General features: G+C 42.0%; 1 long non-coding RNA gene across 6 annotated transcripts in view; it reads left to right on the top strand.

Annotated features, from left to right (window-relative positions):
- The window catches only part of LOC110340244, a 395,612-nt gene that overhangs the window by 330,268 nt on the left and 44,019 nt on the right, over positions 1-21,325 (top strand). For 4 of the 6 annotated variants that reach the window (XR_005880822.1, XR_005880818.1, XR_005880816.1 and 1 more), the window contains one exon: positions 13,015-13,149. The exons of the other annotated variants lie outside the window; for them this stretch is intronic. This is a non-coding gene — a long non-coding RNA (uncharacterized LOC110340244). The remainder of the gene's footprint in view (positions 1-13,014; positions 13,150-21,325) is intronic. 6 annotated transcript variants of the gene reach the window in all.

Here is a 21,325-nt window from a genome sequence, read left to right as displayed (position 1 = left end):
TGGAGGCTTCAGGATGAGTGGGGAGGAAGGCTGGAAGAGAAGATCTGTGTGATTCACTGCAGAGGGGGGCAGAGAAGAGGAGAAGCCACAGCAGTGGTCTGCTATGGAGTTGGGGATTAGATTTGGAAGAGGGAGAGATGGAGACCTGCAGTTAGGTCCTTACCTCTTGTGGATTCTCAGGGAATGCCTGCTGGAGTTGGGGCTGGGATAAAGTGATGAGTGGGGGAAAGGATGTCTGGAGGAAAAGATCTGTGTGACCTGTTGGAGGTGGGGGCAGAGGGGAAGGGGAGGCTACAGTAGGTGGTCTGCTATAGAGCTGGGGATGAGACTGGGGGTTAGATTTAGAGAGGAGGCAGAGATGAAGATCTGCAGTTATTCTACCTGCTTCTCTGGGTAGAGTACCTCTTCTATTTCGCTTTCTATTCAAGGATCCCCAGTCCTATGTAGAATAAAGTGCCTCAAGCAATCATACTTTACTGCTTTGCCTATTACTGACCTTGGAGTTGTTGCTTTTTGTTGGTTGATTTTGAAATAGGGACTCCTATGTATCTCAGTCTAGGTTCATACTTGGTGTGTATGGCTGGCTGGCTGGCTGTGAACTTACACTCTTCCTGCATGTTCACCTGGGTTCTAGGCTTATGGGCCCATAGCACATGCCTAGCTTCTTATCTGAAAGGAAGATTTTTTTTTAAATCTTTTACCATTGGTTCCAATGTTCCCTCTAGGGTTTTCATATATAGCTTTAATTATGCTGAGGTGGTTCCATTTGCTTCCTAGTTTATTGAGGGTTTTCATCAGGAAGGGCATTGGATATCTTTGGTGGGGGTCTCTTTTTCTGTAGTACTTGTGGGGATCATGTAAATTTTATTTTTTTTCCTGTTAATATCCTCTATTACCTTGATTGGTTTTAGTGTCTTGAACTGTCCTGCTTTCCCCTTACTGTGCTGCTGAACTGATTTTGCTAGTATTTCATTAGGAATTTTTGTTTTGCATCAATGTTCTGTAGAGACATTGAGGTACAGTTTTCTGTTCTTCTATTTATATTTCTATCTATAGCCAGTCAGTCTACCTTTGATATCAGGATAGTACTTAGTCTCTGAATAAAGAAAATGTTCCATATCTCCTCTTTACATTTATGGAAAAGTCTATAAACAGTTGGTTGAATTGATTTTGAGATGCCAGTAGATGCTGATGTATTAAAAATAATTCTAATGAATGTATTGAAAGCAATCAGAAGATAGGAGTTTTATATTTAGAATGAGGAGAAGCTTGGGAGAGTACAGGACTCCCAGATTAGTTGTTTGTAACTTTCTTCCTACCTCCTTCCACCTCTCTCTCCCTCTTTCCCTTGCATTGCTGGCTTGGCCTTTTGCTCTCCTAAAGCCTTATTACAGGATTGAAGGCTGAGTCTGGTCTGCGTCCTGTGGCCTAGCCAACGTCCTGTCACTCTCTCATCCTTTAGGAGTTCTGGGTAAGAATAGTAAGCATTTTCTCACAGCAATGACTCAGAGTGAAGCGTAGTTCCAGATACAAAAGTTGCTTCCCAAAACAGCTATGCTTCACTTATTTTCACCCATTTGATCCACTCATTCCATGTTGATGTAAAAATATTAATACTGATCTTAGGTCAACTTTTAAAGGCTCTGTTCCCCGTTTTGTTTTCATTCATTCATCTATCTGCGCTTGCAGCGTGCTCAGAACAATGCCGTCCAGTGTAAACATAATACGAGCCACATAGGTGACTTGAAAAAGAAGAAGCAGACACATCCATCTTATTCGTCTATTTTATGTAACCTAACATGTAAAATGTGATCTCAATATTTCAGTAAGAAAACAACTAAAGAGATGTCTTAATGTATTTTTCATACATACTTTTTGAAATCCACAGGGCATTTTAAACTTATAATGTACTTCTGTTTACACTGGCCACATGTCAAGTGCTCATAGGCCAAGTGTCTTGCAGCCATTATATTGATAAATCTAGAGGTAGCTTATTTGGTCCTGAGGATGTAATGCCCGAAAGAGGTAAGTTCCTACCTCTACCTACTGGACAAGGCAGATCAAGAAAACATTTTAAAATGGTGTTGACTACCTGGACAGGGGAACTGAGTATGGCATGGAATGTTGGGAACCCAGAAGACAGGCTCAGAGTCTGACCTGTGAGCCCAGACCTCTGGCAACAGACACAGATTGTTTCACTAAATCTCATTTCTTTGAAGTTGTCCCCTGTGGGAGGCCACTGAGCTGGAGTTTGGCACAGATCCCAGGCTGTCAAACATTGACTCTTGGCTCATGGAAGGAGAGCCATTGGCAAGTTCACATTTACTTAAAGGCTCTGCTCTGGCCACAAGTCTATGGGTTGGGATTTCACTGTCCCAAATGTGTCTGCTTTTCATTCTGGCTTGCCTTTTCGTCTCCAGGCAAGCTGTTCTCCTGTGCTGAAGAGTGCTCTCCCACCAGGCATACCACCTTGTTCCTCTTTACAGCACCAAGGGAGAAACTTGGAAGTGTGATGGTGTAAGAGGCAAGGAACAGTTTGATTTTCTTCCTGGTCCAGTTTTATCTAGGAAGCTGTCCCAAGAGCCCTCTGACTGTTCCTGGAAAAGTCATTGTTTGGGCTACATGCCATCTACCCTGTCCCTACCTGCTCACCATGCTTGTCCATCTTCTCTCTCAGAGTTACAGAGGCCTCTGATATAGATGGCATGGCTCACACAGTTAAGCAAGTCTGTGCATCTCCCCAGACTCCCTGCATGGGGTAGTGCTTGGGAGATGTTTACAGCCAGCCAGCCAGGAAGTGCCAGGGAAGAGGAGGAGCTGTTTCCACTTATCCTCCCACCTCCTCTTGGCTTTCTTTTCTGGCATCTCCTACAGCCCAGAGAGGGATGGGAATTTGGCAGGGTGAAAGTATCTCATTGTACTTCTTCACCCCTCTGTCTTACCTCCCTCCCGAGACTTTTGCACTGTCCAGGTCACTTACCACTCAGAGTCTGCAATTTCCTTTCTTAGTGCTGATGTGGACGAGGCTGGGAAACATGTTCCTTTCCAGGAGATGAGTGATACACAGGAAGACAGGGCCAAATGAGGTCAGGTATCCAGAGCCAAAATCTTACCAAATCTTGCAGACAGCAATATGAGGGCCAGGCATACTGCTCTGATAAGGGGGACTCCACATTGCACACCTTTCTCTGTTGATGAGTCAGGGTAGATAGGGAGACTATGGGAGTCTAGTCCCTCAGGAGTCTCTTCTAACATATGTCGACATGGTAATTGATCAATTGATAGCTATTGCCAGCCTGGGCTAAAGCTCTGATATGATGTCATCTAGTCTTCTTTGTCAGTCATTTTTGGAGATTATGTTATTGACATAGACTGGGGGTAATTCTATATGCTTTCTAATTTCCAGAGAAATCAATTGAAAATATAAAAATTCCACCAATCTCATTGATTGCCTAAAGAAGAGAGACAAAGATAAATTAAATATAGAAAAATACCCAGCTATGATGATACATGTTGCAATCCTTTCACTCAGAAGGCAGAGGTCGGAAGATCAGAAGCTCAAGGCCATCCTCTGCTGCATTTTAAGTTGGAAGACCAGTCTGGGCTACATGAGACCTTGTTTGAAAAGCAAAACAAACAACAATGATGAAAATAGTAGTTCTTATTACTCCACAACTCGAAAATCTAAAATTCAAAATGGATGCTAGTGCTGAAAAGATGACTAAGCGGGTAAAGGTACTTGTCACCAAGCCTGATGATGAGTTTAACCCCTAGGATCCACATGGTTCAGAGTGAGCCATCTCCTTCAAGTTTTCCTCTGACCTGCATGTGTATACTGTGGGAGCATGGGCACACACACACACACACACACACACACACACACACATACACACACACATAATAAAAGTATATTTTCCCAATGTTGTTAATATTAAAAAGAAAATGGTAAATTTAGAGTTAAATTAAAAAAATCAAAACTAAGAACACTTGAAAAGGCCATATAAAATTTGAATGTAATACACACATACTTCCTTTCTTACCTTTTGACACTTCCCATATCAATTTTACATGATCAATTTTATCCATTTTCATGGCCAGTTCCCTTCTTTTACCCACACCTGTCTCCCAAGGTTCCTTTGTACTTTCATATCTTTGTGGCCCATTGAATTTAGTTAGAGTTTCTTGCATGAGTGTGACCGAGAGGTAACTTCCAGGAATAGGGACAACTTGTCAGTGTCTATACAGTAGAATAAAATAATGCCCCATTGTTCAACAACCATTAATTTACAACTATCACTTGTAAAGTGGTGTAGACTCACAGACCCCTTTCTTGTCCATGATGAAATGTTTAAATTGACAGTCTTGTGTGCAGACAACCACAGCTGCAGTGAGCTCATGAATTATGCCATGGCCAGAAGAAGTCTTTTTGCAATCCATCGCCCCATTCTCCTACTCCTTTTTATACTTATCTTGTGTGATTCTTCCTGAACTTTAGAGGAGGTAACGGCAATCCCATTTGGTGATGAGAATTACATCATTACTTACTCTTGTCACTTTGGCCAGTTGTAGGTCTCTACATTAACTACTGTCTTCTGTGGTAAGAAACTTCTATGACTAAGGTTAAGAGCAGTATTAGTCTATGGCTATAAAGATGTTATTTAAAGTGAGATTTTAAACAAGACCATTTATCCCTTGGGATGGCCCATGACATCTCTAGCCATGGACTCCTAACCATGCCTACAGAAGTAGGCACGAGGTCCCTCCTGTAAAGCAGACCTCAAATTCTACGTGACACTGGTTGGTTGTTCCCATAACAGTTGTGCCACTAATGCATCAGAGGGTGTGGTGCATCTTGTCTGTTAGGTCATTATAGTAACTGTTAAGATTGACTGCTGGGTGAAGCTGCTGATGACTTTTCTCCCCCAACAACCTGCGTAACTTCTGTTACCACGAAGGCTAGCTACTTGGGAAGACGCTTGTAGTTCAGTTCCAGTTTGTTTCTCTGATTATGGGTTATGAGTCAGCAATATAGCTTTACTCTCAAGTTCCATTTAACGACAGAGAGAGATGGCAATAGCTTGTATTGTTTTGGGATCTTGTTGGCCAACAGCTTGTAGGGAGATGTCCCACACCTGGCACTGGAATTTTTTTTAATAACTCACAGCTTCCAGGAGGAGCCTTACCCTTCACTCAAATCCTTTTCATTTTTATATTATTTTTATGTGCATGTGTATGTGCCTGAGTGTACCTGAGTGTGTATGTGTGAAGCGCACACATGAAGGAGCCTGCAGGAGTGAAAAGAGAACATCAGCTTTTCTGGGCTTGGAGTTACAGACAGGTGTGGGTTACTTGATGTGAGTGCTAGGCTGGGACCTAAATCCCTTGCAAGAGCAGTAAGTGTGCTGCCCCGCTGAGCCATCTCTACAGTTTTTTTTTTCAGATTATATGTTTAATAACCTTATAAAATAGTAGGGTTTTTTTCTATATGGCTTTTAGATATATCTTCAGTTTTGTTACTCCATCTTCTTCCCAATCCCCTCCTTGTTTGGCCGTTTCTATCCCTGATATCCCCCTCCCGTTCATATCCGATGGATTTCATATCTCTCCTTTATAACAGCTCCTTCTGTCTTTTGGGCCTTTACCAGCACTCAATGTTAGACATAGGATTCCAGAAATTTATGGCTAGGATTCACACACAAAGGAGACCATGTGATATTTGTCTCTGTGGACCTGGGGTACCACACTGAACATAATTGCCCATATCTATCCATTTCCTGCAATTTTCTAACTTTATTCTTCTTTAACCACTGAATAAATTTCCATTGTGTATAAACTGCTTTTTCCTGGAGACCATAAAAGATCATTATGATGGATGGAGCCTCTGGCTGTATGCATTTTGACACCCAGATATTTTATGTATCGCTCAATTTTTCAAAATGAGTTGAGTGATATTTTGAGTTCCTTCAACAGATCAATAACCAAAGCAGTGATAGCTGGGCTTGACATCAGTGTGGTCAGGCATTCACTAGGAGAGACCTCCTATGCAGCAAAATTGTTGCCCTGGGTTTCAGTCTTGGCTCCATTGTTAATCAACACCATGTAAGTTACTCAACCTTCCTCACCCTCACTGTATTCTGTAAAATTGCAATGACACATTTGTATTCATGGATAAAATTGTTCATGGAAGGCATTTAGTCCATAGCGCCTGACAAATATTAAATTCTGAGGAAACATTAATTGCTATTATTATCATTTCAGCTGAAAATGCTGTTTTGTTGGCAATAAATAGCTGCTTTGTTTAGTTCTACCAGCTACAAAGCAATGCATCAATACATCGATTGCTTAATGGTTGCTTAACCTCTTTGGAAAGCTCTTTGTGTATGTTTTGTCTGTGTGGCTCTGTGATTTGCAAGCTTATGTGTTTTCTCTGTATCTCTCTCTCTCTCTCTCTCTCCCTCTCTCCCTCTCTGTGTCTCTATGTCTCCCCCCCACCCCATGTGTATGTGTGTGTGTGTGTGTGTGTGTAAGTCAATAATAAGAGATGGAATTGTCAGAACACAGTCTTTCCCATGGCAACTCCCCCACTAAAAAAAAGTAAAGCCAAAACCATGAAGTACATAATTGTCTTAGATGGATAAAAGAATGTGAAGATATGAAGGTTCCTGTAGGTTCTGGTCTTATTTAGTCCAAGGTATTGGGTAAAAATTCAGAGTTCTTACTGAGCAACTGAGCTGGATGTTGCTGCTGGCTTTGAAGTAAGGAAGTTGGTCAGAAGTACACGTGGGAGAGAAGTTGAGGTTTCATGAAGGAAGGTCATTATTAATGTTTCCATGGCCTTAGCAGTTTAAAAGTTGGGAGTTTAAGTAAGGTTGCTGGTTGTGGGGACCAAAAGCCCACAAACATTCAGACGTGGTCAAAGTTTCGTCTCTTGGTCTTTCCTTTGAATCTGAAAATAGACAAGGCTTCTGAATTGCACAGCAAAAGGATCACTTCCTACCAGTCTCCATAGTAGTTAGTGCTCATTCATAGAGCCACAAGATTCAGAAAAGCCCTTGGTCCCTCACATATCCTGGTGATCTACAGATATATTTGGTGGTGGTGGTGTGTGAAGGGGTTGGGACAGGTTTTCTCTGTGTAGCCTTGGCTGTCCTAAAACTCACTCTGTATACCAGACTGGCTTCAAACTCACAGAGATCCACCTGCTTCTGCCTCCTTAATGCTGGGAGTAAAGATGTGTATCACAACCACCCAGCTATAAACTGTTTCCCATCCCCACCTTGGGAGAAGAATGTTCGGAATTTGGATTTAAAAGCCCTTCTTTCAAAAGAAAAATATTTCTTGAACTTCAAAATTAAAACATTAACATCAAACACAAGCTGTGCTATCCTTTCTCATACCCATAGGATGATTCATATGTATATCCTCTTTGTATTGTACAGGGAGTGACAAGGAAGATTTTGCTAATTTAGTTGGGAGTGGGGATTGACTTTTCACTGGTGGTTTGGTCCTTTTGATTCTAAAACAAAGAAAGACAAACATTAGCATCTCTACAGTAACCTCTGAAAATGTATACCAAACCCATAACACTACAGATTGATCCTGAAGTGCATTGTAGATAAGCACTGAGACATATCTTTAGCCTGTCCATGTTTGTTTTTATTTCTAACAGTTTTCTCCTTCTAGAGTCCCAAATACACGCTAAAGCCAACTCTACTATAGTAGTTTAGGGTATAAAGAGTTGAGCTGATAAATTATCCTAATCCCCAGTATTCAAGCCCCTCTGATCTATAGAAATGAAGAACTGAGGGGTAATGAGGATAAGTGACTGTTTCTTAAGTGTGTGTATTGGGAGGAGAGCTTTTTGGCATCAGGAATGTTGGATTTGAATCTAGTTTCTTCTTTTATGTAGTATGCACTGGGGAATGTTTGAAACTACTTGGGTTCACTTTCTTTCTTTCTTTGCTCTGTGGGGAAGCTGTACCTGCTTCTTGAGGTGGTTGTATCAGATGTATGACAGTTGTCATCCATGGGACACTTTCTGTCACATGACACTAAGTAGACAGGAGGAGGAAGTACATTGAATTAGTGGCCCAAGTAAATATTTGACATCATTCACTCCTAAATTATTGAGAGCAGGCTGGAAACCCACAATCTTCATTGTCTGACCTCCATCAACTATAATTGCCCCAAGGCCTCAAAATTGCTATTGGTAAAGCAAAAATCAATAAAAGCAAAATCCATAACCATATCCTTCTGCTCAGCCCTTTTTCATGGTGGTCAGTTGGGGGATATTAACCTCACTTTGACCTGGAAAGCTCATCCAGTGAGGGGTTGGGGTTTTCTCTATCCTTTCTGGGAATTTCACATTCCCAGCTTCTATCCTGAGAAACCGTGGGAGCTACAAACTTCTCTCTTCCCACTATTAACTTTCCTAACAGCCACATGACAGAGAACAAAATTGGAAATCTAGAAGAAGAAATGGAAGAGAGACAATTTCCTTTAACACAGAGAGCTAAGCACTTTTTCAAAGCTCTGTTTAAACCTGCCCTTTCCCTCTTCTGTCTGGAATTCAAGGAAGGATAGTTGTTCAGTTATTTCTCCTTAGTCCACCATTCTAAGTCATGTTGCCTATCATTTGTGGGTTTTATATTTTGCTTTTTGTTTCTGTGGTTCTTTTTTTCCAGTCTCTTCATTAAAGAGTGAGTCGAACATCCCATGTTCTATCAGTCTCTCTGCTCAAACCAACACTGGACAACCACTTTCTCAGTCACTCCAGTAGTGTTATATTCTTGTCTTCTCTCAAGAGTTTATTATAATAAATATCCTATGCCTCCTCTCTCATAGTGCTTGTTTATACCCTTGCCCTGAACACAGCTGTCATATGAAGATCCTTGATAAATTCTGAAGATACATTATTAACATCTAACCAGGAAGGAAGGAATTCAACGTCTGTGTCAAAGTGGTAGACAATATATAAAAGTCAATTTGAAAACCAGGAGTAGTAATAAATAGCACACCTGTAATCCCAGCTCTTGGAGATTGAGGCAGGAGCTTTTCTAGTACAAGGACAACCTGGATTACATACTTAGACAGTGTCACGTAACAAGTACAAGCTTTGTTCCAGTGACACAATGGGGATTTTAGTCACAAATAGTCTTTGCTGTTATGTGGGATTATAAATGTGATAGAATATCTTGATGTCAGTGGATCTCACATCCTTATCCACAAATCAGAATTTGAACTAATTCGTGAAGACCATATCTCTATACTATGTTTCTTTGCCTAACTGTATAATATAGAAATCTATTGATGTTTCATTAGAGGATACAATACAATACAGGAATCTTGTATTGCCCAGAGAATATCATCTGTTGTTCAATACTGACCATTTCTCTTAACACACTGTACTCAAACACAGCTAATTTTTCACCTCTGGGTAGTCTGCCCCACCCAGTGGAGGAGAGAGGTCAAGGCCACCTGACTCATACAGTCTGCTACGGATCTTCAGTGAGGAAGATTTGGTATCTGATCTTTTCCTGGATCTTTGGGACTATGTAACTGTAAGATCAACTTAGTTCATGATGGGGATACTTTGTAAATGGAACCATCTAGAAAGAATGTTCTGGGTCTTCTCTGATGGAGCGTTTTATTTTTTGCCCTGCAAAGTCTGCCTTACAAACATAACAAGTGTTCTGATGTTTCTGTTAGCAGGAGCCTCTGTTGGGAGCTTATAGAATCTTTCAGGAGAATGTGGAAAGAGTACCCAGGTGCCCTGAAAGCCAGCCACATCTATAGTGGGAAGGTAGAATTGTCCCCTTAGACAGACTTAAATGAATGTCAGACAGATGAACAGTGAGACAGACTCTTTGTTCTTGTTTTTATGAGAAATGTTTGCAGGTCAGCAATTGGTTCTGATGAACCATCCAGGGAGCCGTTAAATGCACAAGCTTTTCATTGGTAGGGAACCAGCTGAATCAAGCTGTTTATAACCATGTGTACCTTTCCAATACAAACAGAAGTTCTGGAGTCAATCCTTTTTATGTTAGCTTACATATAGCATCACATGAAAGCCTTCTCTTTTTATTTCATGTCATCCGGATCCTTAGGCATTCATATTTCCTGGTGACAGTGAGTGATCTAGGCTGTTCTTTTTCACTGAAAATCGACATAAGCCACAGTTACTGTATTTTATACTGGTCAAAAGATAGAACTAATACTAATGACACAACCAGGGTTTACATTTAGGGAATAGTAATTTAGAGCTATTTCAACTTTCAACCTTTCAACGCCACCCCCCGCCCTGCCCCGCCCGTTTGTGTGTTGACTACAGGGTAAACTTGGGTGTCTTCCTTGTGTCTTTGTGTGCTCTCCTGCTTTTGTATTTATTTATATTTTTTGAGAGATGCTCTTTCACTGGCCTGGAATTCATCAAGTAGGTTAGGCTGGCTGACTGGTGCTAGCAACCCTCTTTTCTGAGCTTCCTGTCTACCAAAAAGAGAAGAAAAACCCAAACCCTTTATGCCACCATGATGGGGCCCAGAAATCATGAAGTCAAACTTGAAACTGTGAGCCAAAGTAAATCCTTTCTCCTTTAAATTTCTACCAGGCATTTTGATCATAGCAATTGAAATAAAGCTCTATTGTATTCTTGTTCTTATTTAATCCTCCAGACATATTTAAGAGGAGAGTCATTCTCATATTCTATATACTGTTTCCATAGTGAGAAAACAAGCCCCGTGTTGTACCTTTATTTCTCTTTATATGCTAATTCAAACATTGGGGAAGAGGTGGCTGTTGCTCTCTTTGTAGCTACTTAACTAACACTGAGTGTCCCAGTGTGTCTTATCTGTACAGTCTCATGGTAACTGCCTGATCTCTCTTGGCCTCAGTCACTTGTTGTGACAGATACTCTTGAATTCACAAATAGGGAACTTGTCCACTGGTAATGTTTGATATATATTTTTTGTTCAGAAATAAAACATTGTTTTGGTTTCTTTCATATCTTTTTCTCTCAGCAGGGAAAGAAAATAACAGGAGACTCCTGGGAAACAGAAATGAATCGCAACTAACTCACAGATTTTGATAGTAGTCAAGAAGAATTCTCATTTAAAAGATAACATGGTTCATCTGTGCATTAGATATTCTCATATATAGAAGGTTTAGCACAAGTCTAAGCTGTAGTGGTGATTGTGGGGTATCTATGTCTATTGGACAAATATGGAAGTAGGCTGAGTGATAAGTTGCCTGGCTCAAAGCTTATGCTAATAAGTACTGTGGTGTGTTCCTGGTACTTGTGCTCCAAAGCACTGCCGGTGTGTATAGTTGTAAAGTATAGTAAGTCATTCCCATTGTGTAGCCCATCTGTGATTCCCCATCTTACAGGGATATAGATAGAAAAGCCATGTTAGAGATGCTCCACAGTGACCATTATCATAGTGTAAATGCGATACACATTTTCTAGAAATTGTGTTTCAGATTTTGTTTTTTGTTTCAAGTTAGCAATACATGGTGTAATACTCTGGTAACGCTGGCTAGCCACAGGGAGCCATGGCTGACAGTCAGCCATGCAATTGTGAGAGGAAACAATTGAGAGCCCATATGTTGAGTATATTAGGTTCATTATCACCTAAGAATTCTTCCTTTTTTTTTCCAGTGAGTTTGTTGGAACTCTATATTCTAAGATCATGTTTTAATTTTATATTTGTGTATTTATTTGTTGTTTATTTATCTGTGTGTCTGTTCACTGATGTGAGCACAGGTGCGCACATGTCACAGAACCTATATGAAGGTCAGAGGACACCTTAGGAGTGCTCTTGACAGCTCTGTTTGACTTGAAGGAGATGCTTGTGACACTCTGGTCCCTGCATACCTTTGTCCAAGTGTCACCTGAGATACTGGGAGGTGGCGAGTGTGGTTCTTCCTCCCTTACTGGTCCTTACTGGGTCTCCTCCTATATTCTTCTTGCTCCTTATCTTCTCCATTCCTCTTTTTCTTTTTTCTTCCATGTTTTATGTTTGGCTTGGCATATTTGAATTTTGTCTTGCTGTATTCCTACTGAGGGAACAGCAGTAAACAAAACCACCTCCAGTGATCCAGCACATTATACATTTTTCTGCACTGTTTTCTGATGTTATTTCTTGTTCTTTCCCAAGAAATTCTATGCCCATGCTGTTGCATTTGAACATTTCTTTCTTTGTTGCCTAAGAGCCCATCAATCACTGTGTCTCTCAGAATTTTTCTATGAGCTATCCTCTGTAAACATGGCAGCCCATTGTGAGGACTTTTTGGCTGAGTACCTGAAATGCACTACTTTGGGGATCAAACCGGGACAGCAGAATATCCACATTTCAGTAACTTGTAACTCCCAGCAGAGTTTTAAAGCTGCCTGTGACATGCTGTTAAATAGTTTGTGTCTGTAAGAAACTTTGCAGATGGCTCTGTATGAAGTGCATGGTGTATGTTTTGACTTACTGCTTCTTCAATTATGCTACATAATTGAATTCCATTGAATTTTCCAGGATCTCTAGGGAAATGATTTTCCCATTGTTAATCATTGATATTGTCAACTGCAATGAGGTCTGTGACTGACAAGGATTAACTGGATAGAGTTTACTTCTATTTTCATGCATGTTTGGATGTATGTGGTGTGTATGTATATATGAATGTATAGGCATTTCTCTCTCTCTCTCTCTCTCTCTCTCTCTCTCTCTGTGTGTGTGTGTATGTGTGTGTGTGTGTCCACATCCAGTTTTTTATGTAGGTGCTAGGAATTTAAACTCAGGTCTTGGTGCTTGTGTAGGAAGCATTCTTAATTCTTAAATCATGGAGACATCTTCTCAGCCCCAAATTTACTTAAGCTATCCACAGAAATTTAGTGTACACATATTTGTTGAGAAAAAAATATCTAGTAAAATGTCCCAGCACTGGCTATTATAATCAAGGTATTTGCTTGTTTTTTATTTATGTGTGTGTGCATGTGGGTGTTTCTCTCTGTATCTATGTTTGTGCATGTAGGTTCAGGTGCCCAAGAGTCCAGAGGTGTCAGATTCTCCTGAAGCCAATGTTACTGCCTGATGTGAACACTGGGAATCAAACCTGGGTCCTCTCAGTATGTGCTCTTAATCACTGAGCCATCTCTTTCAGCCCTAGGTAAGCAATTTAATTCTAATTCCTAACCTTGCTTTTTTCCAAATGAGATAGTCATGCAAACATGATAATGTAGGATAAAAGACTGGTGTGAACATTATGTAAAGATGATACCATAAGTGAGTACACACAGGTACGGCTGTATACACTGCTCACAGAGTTCCAATTCTAGACGAAGATTTAGAGATATTATGATTCACTTCATGTTGATCCTAAGGTAATTCACCTGAGGAGAAAGCACATTATTCTTGGCATACAAGAAGAGCCACGTTTGGTTCTATAATTCATTCAGTGATTTAAACTTTTATAATTTATTCACCAAGCCTAAGAAGCGATGTAGTGTTACATAATGAGTGAATTTAGTGCCATGAGTAAGATCAGTGCTCTAAGGATCCGTCGTTATACAGAATGAACTGTGGGGATGTGACTGCTGATAGTGAGCCTTTTTCCCCTTCTGCTTGCCTGTTGTCTTTTGGTCTCATTCATGATCCTTCTTACTCCAACCCTCTTTGATCTAGGGAGAGCACTTTCAGGAACTGAGTCTCCAGGGGTTTGGAAATATTACATTCTGGATGAGAATTCTGTTCAGCATATCGACTTTACTAGTTTAGTAGTCTCTAGATTTCTGCCCAGACCTGCAAGGAGCCTCAGTGCCCTTCACCAAACATTGTGGATTCCTTTTGGGGATTGCACCAGGCAGGATTTGGGCTGTTTAATGCATTCCTGTGGGCCCAAGTATATTGGCTTAAAGAAGTTCCCTTAATTTACCCAGTTTTAATAAAAATGATACTGTTCTCTTGCTCATCATTTGGCACCTTTTACAGAGCAGATTTTACCAACCCCATGGGCTATTCTACACATCAGATGGCTAAGCCACTCTCTCAATGCTGGCTTATGGAAGCAGTATTGGGAACTCCGGAGAGTGGGGAGATAGTAACAGCCCCAGTTCCTGCTCTTCTTTAAACTGCATTTCAACAAGTTGCCAAGTTCACAGTTTGTGTTCTAGTCACACACGAAGGAGCATTTGGAATAAAAGCGCATGTTCAAAGTCTCGTGAGATGTTTTCTTCTATTCTACGGACGCATCACAGCCCATCCTTGCTGCACTCTGCCTACTCTCAGAGCCTGAATACAGTTAGCAGTCAGCACATAGTGAACAGAGCCCTTTGTACGTGGAGGATGATGTGGAGTAGAAACCGTCCACAGCACAGCAGCTGCGTGGAACCTGAGCTGGGTTTCACAGCTGTTTCTTCTGACAGGGCAGGGCATGTTCTGGGCATGTTGAGCAGTCAATCTCTATCCTGGTCTAGACAGCACCTCCTTTCTTTTCTCTTCTTCCCAGACACTCTTCAGCACAGCTGTGCCTCCCAAGAGAAACCTAAGAGCTTGTACGTGGAGCCCTTCCTGTAAGCTGCCATGTATGCACATGTAAACTCCCATGTGCACGCACACACACACACACACACACACACATACACACACACACACACACACACACGAAGATCAAGGGCAGCTGAGAGCCAAGCAGGCACGCTGTCGTGAGAGCGTCAGCTACAGGAAGGAATCTTTGGCAGCGCCATTTATTTGGCAAGATTGGGACATGACCTGAGCTTACACTAAGTTACCTCATGGCAAATTATTTTTCACCAAGCACTGTAAATATAGTGACGACTCCACCCCACCAGGTCCTTGCAGAGAACAGATGATACATCAAAGAGCTGCTAATTAATCTCCAGGTGTGGTTTGGGGTTGGCTCTCTGTTTTTAGGAAAGAGTTAAACCCCATCCTTCCTCTGCATCTCCCAGATGAGTTTCTTTTATTTCCAGCCAATGTAAGACTTACGTAGAGTCTTTTTAACTAGAGTCAATTGGCTTTGACACAGTTTATCTCGTGTTTGTATGTAGGAGATATATCTGTGTGGGTGTATCTCTATGGCAGGTGGCCAGGATAAAAGTTTATCTTCCTTTAAAATATAAACCCCAAAGATAGAGGCAGGAGCTTACTGGATTGCTAGCCTAGCCATTGGCGAGCTCCACATTCACTGAGAAACCCTGTCCAAAGCAAGACAAAACAGAAATGTGGAGACTGATTGAAGATGACACCTGGCGTTGACCTATAGCCTCCACATGTATACACATCAGAGTACACATGTACTCTCTCACACACACACTCTCTCACACACACACCCTCTTTCTCACACATGCATGTATGCTACACACACACACCCTCTTTCTCACACATGCATGTATGCCACACACACATACTTTCTCACACATGCATGTATGCCACACACACACACACTTTCTCACACATGCATGTATGCCACACACACACACACTTTCTCACACATGCATGTATGCCACACATACACACACTTTCTCACACATGCATGTATGCCACACACACACACTTTCTCACACATGCATGTATGCCACACACACACACATACTTTCTCACACATGCATGTATGCTACACACACACACACATACTTTCTCATACATGTATGTATGCTACACACACACACACTTTCTCACACATGCATGTATGCCACACACACTGTCTCTCACACACACTCTCTCACACACACACCCTCTTTCTCACACATGCATGTATGCTACAGACACACACACACTTTCTCACACATGCATGTATGCTACACACACACACCCTCTTTCTCACACATGCATGTATGCCACACACACACACACATACTTTCTCACACATGCATGTATGCTACACACACACACACACATACTTTCTCACACATGCATGTATGCTACACACACACATACTTTCTCACATGCATGTATGCTACACACACACACACTTTCTCACACATGCATGTATGCCACACACACTGTCTCTCACACACACTCTCTCTCACACACACACCCACTTTCTCACACATGCATGTATGCCACACACACTGTCTCACACGCAGCCCACCCACACAACACTCTCACCACACACGCTCTCACACTCACATATACACACACATGCACACACATATTCTCACATACACCCCACACACAACACTCACACACATTTACACACACACCACACACTCACACATGTATACCACACTCTCTCACACATACACACTTTCTCACACACTCATAATGCACACGCACGCACATGCACACATACTAATAAATTCCATGTTAAAGTCTTTGAGTCCATATACTTCAGAGCCCCTTTTTGGTGATCCTTTGGGGATAGTTTGACAACTAAATCACCCACTGCAGCTTCATTCAGAGTTTGGTGCTCGATGGGATATTGGGTTCCAGGGTGATGCCATTTTAAACTTCTGTCTCTTGTTGTCCTGTGAATTTATGATAAGTGTGAAGAGGAGATATTTAATAGAAGCAAGATGTTATGGTTTCAATATGAAACACTTCTCCCCTCCTCCAGCACATATGCTAAAGGCTAGATATTAGATGATAGCACTATTTGGAAAGGATCTGGAGACCTTATGACGTGTGTGTGTGGGGGGGGGAATCTTGTTGGAAGAAGGAGGTCATGTGGGCAGGGTCTTTGAGGGTGTCTTGCTCTTTCCTGTCTCCACCTCTCTACTTCCTGTAAGCAGTGAGGTGAATAAGGTCTTTATTATGTGTTCCCACTGCGGTAATGTTCTTTCCAAGTGTGTGGGACTCAGCAGGCATGGGCTAAATCCTCTGACACACTGAGTCAAAATAAAATTTTCTTCTTGATTGTTTGGGTCAGGTGTTTGTTCAGTCAGTGATAAGAAAAACACAGAGATAGCAATTGGAATCTCTTTCAGTTCCAAGACTGTAAAACCGTAGGTGGGTTAGGAGACGGCTCAGTTGGCAATTCGCTTATCACAAGAGCATTAGGATCTGAGAGCAGAGCCCCGTAATCCATCTTTCTAAAGGACTGACACAGGAATGAATGTGCATCATGTTGCTGCTGGGGAGCCAGAGACAGTGGGATCCCCAAGACTCACTGGCTAGTCAGTGCTGCTGAGTATGTGAATTCCAGGTTCAGTGACAGAGTCTGTCCAAAAGTAAATGGAGGGTAGTAGAGAAAGACACCTGGAGCTCTCACCTCTACACAAATTTGTACACACACACACACACAATACACACACAATACACACATGCTCACACAAGCCATCAGGGATTTTTAAAAAGGGAATTCTACTGCAGCAACGTGCACATTTGGGATTGGGTGGGTGTGGTATTGTTCATGCTTTGTAGAATGTTTCATAGCACCTTGGCCTCTGCCTTTGAGACACTTACCTCCAGGTGTGCCATCTGGAAATGTCTATGGATTGACTATGCTACAGATGAGAAGGGAAAGACCAGTAAAATATGAAGGAAGGAGCTGATGTTTTTGTTAGTTTAATTCCTACATGGTTTCCTGGGAAATGAAGCCCCAGCTGGAAGCTGCCAGGCCAATTTCCATCTATCTACCAATTCTCTATCCATTACTGGCTGGGATTTGAATTTCCTTTAGAGTTGTGTATCAATCAGAGTCATATAGAGCAAGTTTTGACTTCGATGTTGTGGTGACTAAAGATTTCCCAGCTGTTTATGAAACAGACAGGACTTTCTGTGACAGGGACACTGATGGAGGGTTATTTTCACAGTTCTGATGTTTTAGTGGAAAGGTTGTTTGAAAGACAAGATGTAAATGTGACTCCTTTTAAGATGTAAATATCCGAGTGCATGGCTGGAGTGAGGAATCACATCATACCATAATTTAGCCATTTTGTGAATGAAAGGTCAGCTACACAGTTTAAACATAGATTGCATTGAGTTCACTATCTCTTACAGTGTATGGAACTGTCTAGAATATCCCATGCTTCCCATGTAGATTTGAGATCTGTTTACCCTGCTCCTACTCTCCTTCCAAGTTTCCTTGTGTCTCTGGTGTGGGGTGTTTGAGCTGGCAGACAAGTAGAATCCTGTCACAACTGAGACTTCACGTGAAAGGCGTTCTTGTCTCTATTTCAAAATCTCTTTTTTGCACTCTGTTCTTTCCTCACATGAGCATACATACTTGCCAGATGTGTTCTGGCTGTTGCTTTCCATCTCTTTCTGATTTTCCATTCCTCTTGCCTTTGTTTCTTCCTGCCTCTCTGGCTGTAGAAACTGTCAGGTGGCCTGGCTAACAGCATCTTTCCATTTTTGAACTGTTACCCTGTGACACTATTGAGCCTTGGGTATTTAACTAACCCGCTGCCCCTTCTTTGTGTGTCTCTTTCTCTCTGTGTATCTCTCTCTCTCTCTCTCTCTCTCTCTCTCTCTCTCTCTCTCTCTCTCTCTCTCTCTCTCTCTCTCCCTCCCTCTCTAAATGATCTTTGCAGCAAATGAACTATGGCCACACTGTTACCATACAGCCAACTCTATGGAACAGATCGGGCTCAGTTTTGAACAGCTGGGGCTGACGGAGTGAGTCCCCAGCTCCTCTAGGAAGAATCCCCGGACTTCCACGTCATCCAATTTGAAGGGGAAAGGGGGACAAGAAAGGTTACATGGTTATTGGTTCCTCCTACAGGTGCTTTGGCTTTTGTAGTCTGCATTTTTTGAAATAGTCCCTGGTTTTGGAAGAGACTGCATCACTTCATCTCAGGAACTGTGCGTCTGCTACAGACAATTCAGGGGCTGTAGTACTCTTTCATTGTTCAATTGCAGGCACTAAAGTGTGAGCAGATAAATGTTTTTGTTAAAATGTGTGGTGCTCCCTCATCCACTGTAACCATTTTTATTTTAAGGAGAGTTTTGATGTACAAAACTTATGTTACCTGAATATAAATTCAACAGTGGTCTGTTGGAGCTCTTGACAGTATGACTATGACTTTTTGGTGGGTACAATGGGAAACAGGTGAGCTGGGGAGATAACATAAACTGGTGGCCCAGAGAGCCCAAGCCACTCTTAAAACGTGCTGTATTTGCCCGCTCAGTAGGTTTAGTGTGTGTGTGAGTGTGTGTGTGTGTGTGTGCGCGCACACACGCATTCATGTGTATGAACATACGTCAGCATGATAAACATTCACTGCTGCGTCTGACCTTTCAAAGATGGATTAAGGGGGCTGTGAACTCAGGTCCTGATGCTCTTGTGATGAGCACTGTGCTGGTTGAGCCATCTCCTCCGCCTACCCTACAGGTTTATGGTCATGGAGCTCTATAACACAAGTATGCACCTGTGTTACAGGTTTAGAGTGCTTATTCAATCTCAGCATGCTATAAAGTAGACATGATGGTGTATGCTTGAAAACTCAGCATACCAGAGTCAGGGCCAGCAGGATCATGGTTCCAGGAAATTCTTGACTATGTAGCGAATTCATAGTCAGCCTGGCTTTGTGATGCCCCGGAGACAGTTGGGGAGGAAAGTGTATATGTGTGTGTGTGGTGGGGGAGGTTTCCTGCTGTTTATTTTTTGGGAAGATTTTATTTATTTTTAGGTTTATGTGTGTTTGCCTGAATGCTTATGTCTATGTAGTGCCTGCAGAGGCTAGAAGATTGGCATTGGACCCCCTGGGACTGGAGTTACAGACAGCTGTTAGCTACAGTGGAGGTGCTGGGCATTGAAACCTGGTCTCCTGGAAGAGCAGCCAGTGCTTCTAACCACTGTGCCATCTCGCCAGCCCTTCCTGCTGCTGGGATTTTAGTTCCTGGAAGGATGAATTCCCTTTAGATGTGGATGTTTCTGTTGAGCGTATTCTGTTGTTGCCCAATGGTGGAAGATGCCAGTGCTGTATTTTGTCGCTATGCTTTTGAAGGTGAATAGAAAGTACTGGTGTGTCTCTGTGAGATTCCCTCTAGTAGAAAGCAAAGTGACCAGACTTTGGGGCCAGTGGGTGAAAACACACATAAAGGGGAAAAGTGATTTGTGATTAACTCTGGTGCAGAGTTCAAAAATAAAACCAGATTTTGTGGGTACCTAGTAATGCTTTTGGGACAAGATGGGATAAGGCCTCAGAATAGAGGATGGGTGAGGAGAAAACCTTGGTTTTGATCAAAACCAACTGGAAATTATGAATGGATAGAGAGAGCACTGTGGACCTTATGAATGGACTTACCTAGGTAGGATCTGGTTTCAGGAATTGTTTGGGTACAATGTCTTCCTATGTCTGTCTGTGTCCACTTCATATTGTTCTGAGCTAAGGAGTCCAGAAATAAAAGGGGGTTAGGTAATTTGGAAAGAAAGAGGCTATGAGAAGGGCAAGCCTCTGTGCGTTGTAAGCCTTTTGTCTGGATTGCTGATGCTACTGTGTCACATTGCAGTCTAAGGAATCATGTAGGTTGGTCCTTAAAAGTGATCGCATTTTATTTCTGCTGCTCAGGGATGCCTATTTCACATTGAACTGAACATAGGCATTCCATTTTGGCTTCTACTTTGGTAGCATAGGCAGGTATTTTCTGCTTTATTTCCTTTGCCATTGTCTTGCCTCTTTTTCTTCTTTTCTTGTTCTAAAATCATGGCTATGCCCTAAAATCCCCCAGTAAAGGAACAAATGGGAGTGAAAGGGGAGTCAGATAGAGCCATCAAGGCCACTCTGAGCTTCTGGGATCATACCTTGTGGGTCTCAGTGGCCCACTCTGCTTCCTTGAGTGGGTGCAATGGACACTCCACAGGGGTTTTTACATAGATTTGTTTTGAAAATAAGAGGTGTGTACAAAAAGTTGGAAAGTTATATACCTGGAGGTCACTGTTGCCTGGCTTTAGTATTTGCTAAAGGCCATACTGTATACTTTGATAGATTCTTCCTCTCTCTCTCTCTCTCTGGGTTAGAATGATTCCATAAATATTGCTATAGTTTGGGAAAATATGTTTAGTCAAGAAAAAAAGAACAAAACAGACTCCAGGCAAGGCTGGAAATAGTGAATTCAACAGCCTACTCGCTGGTGGTAGTAGTGTGTATACATGTGTGTTTGTTTGCGTACACATATGTGTCTCGTGGATTTGTTTCAGAGTGAAAGCGACAGATGCTTCCTTTGCTGGCTTCTTGTTTCCTGGTTTTCAAAGCCTATTTGTTTGGTTTTATTTTAAGGGCCAGTGTTCCTCAGGCCTTTAGCAAGAGTGGGGAGGGCCAGCAGGCTGCACGCACTTCTCTCTCTTATTCTTCTCCAAGAGAAGTGTGAGGCACCACAAACTTCCCCTCACCCGCAGAGTGCAAAGCAGTTATACCAACATCAATCAAGGGAAACCCACA

This window comes from Mesocricetus auratus, unplaced genomic scaffold (genome assembly GCF_017639785.1).
Source record: "Mesocricetus auratus isolate SY011 unplaced genomic scaffold, BCM_Maur_2.0 Super-Scaffold_100013, whole genome shotgun sequence".
NCBI classification, from domain to species: domain Eukaryota; kingdom Metazoa; phylum Chordata; class Mammalia; order Rodentia; family Cricetidae; genus Mesocricetus; species Mesocricetus auratus.
Note: the sequence above shows the minus strand (reverse complement) of the source record. Positions and strands in the feature narration are given on the sequence as shown.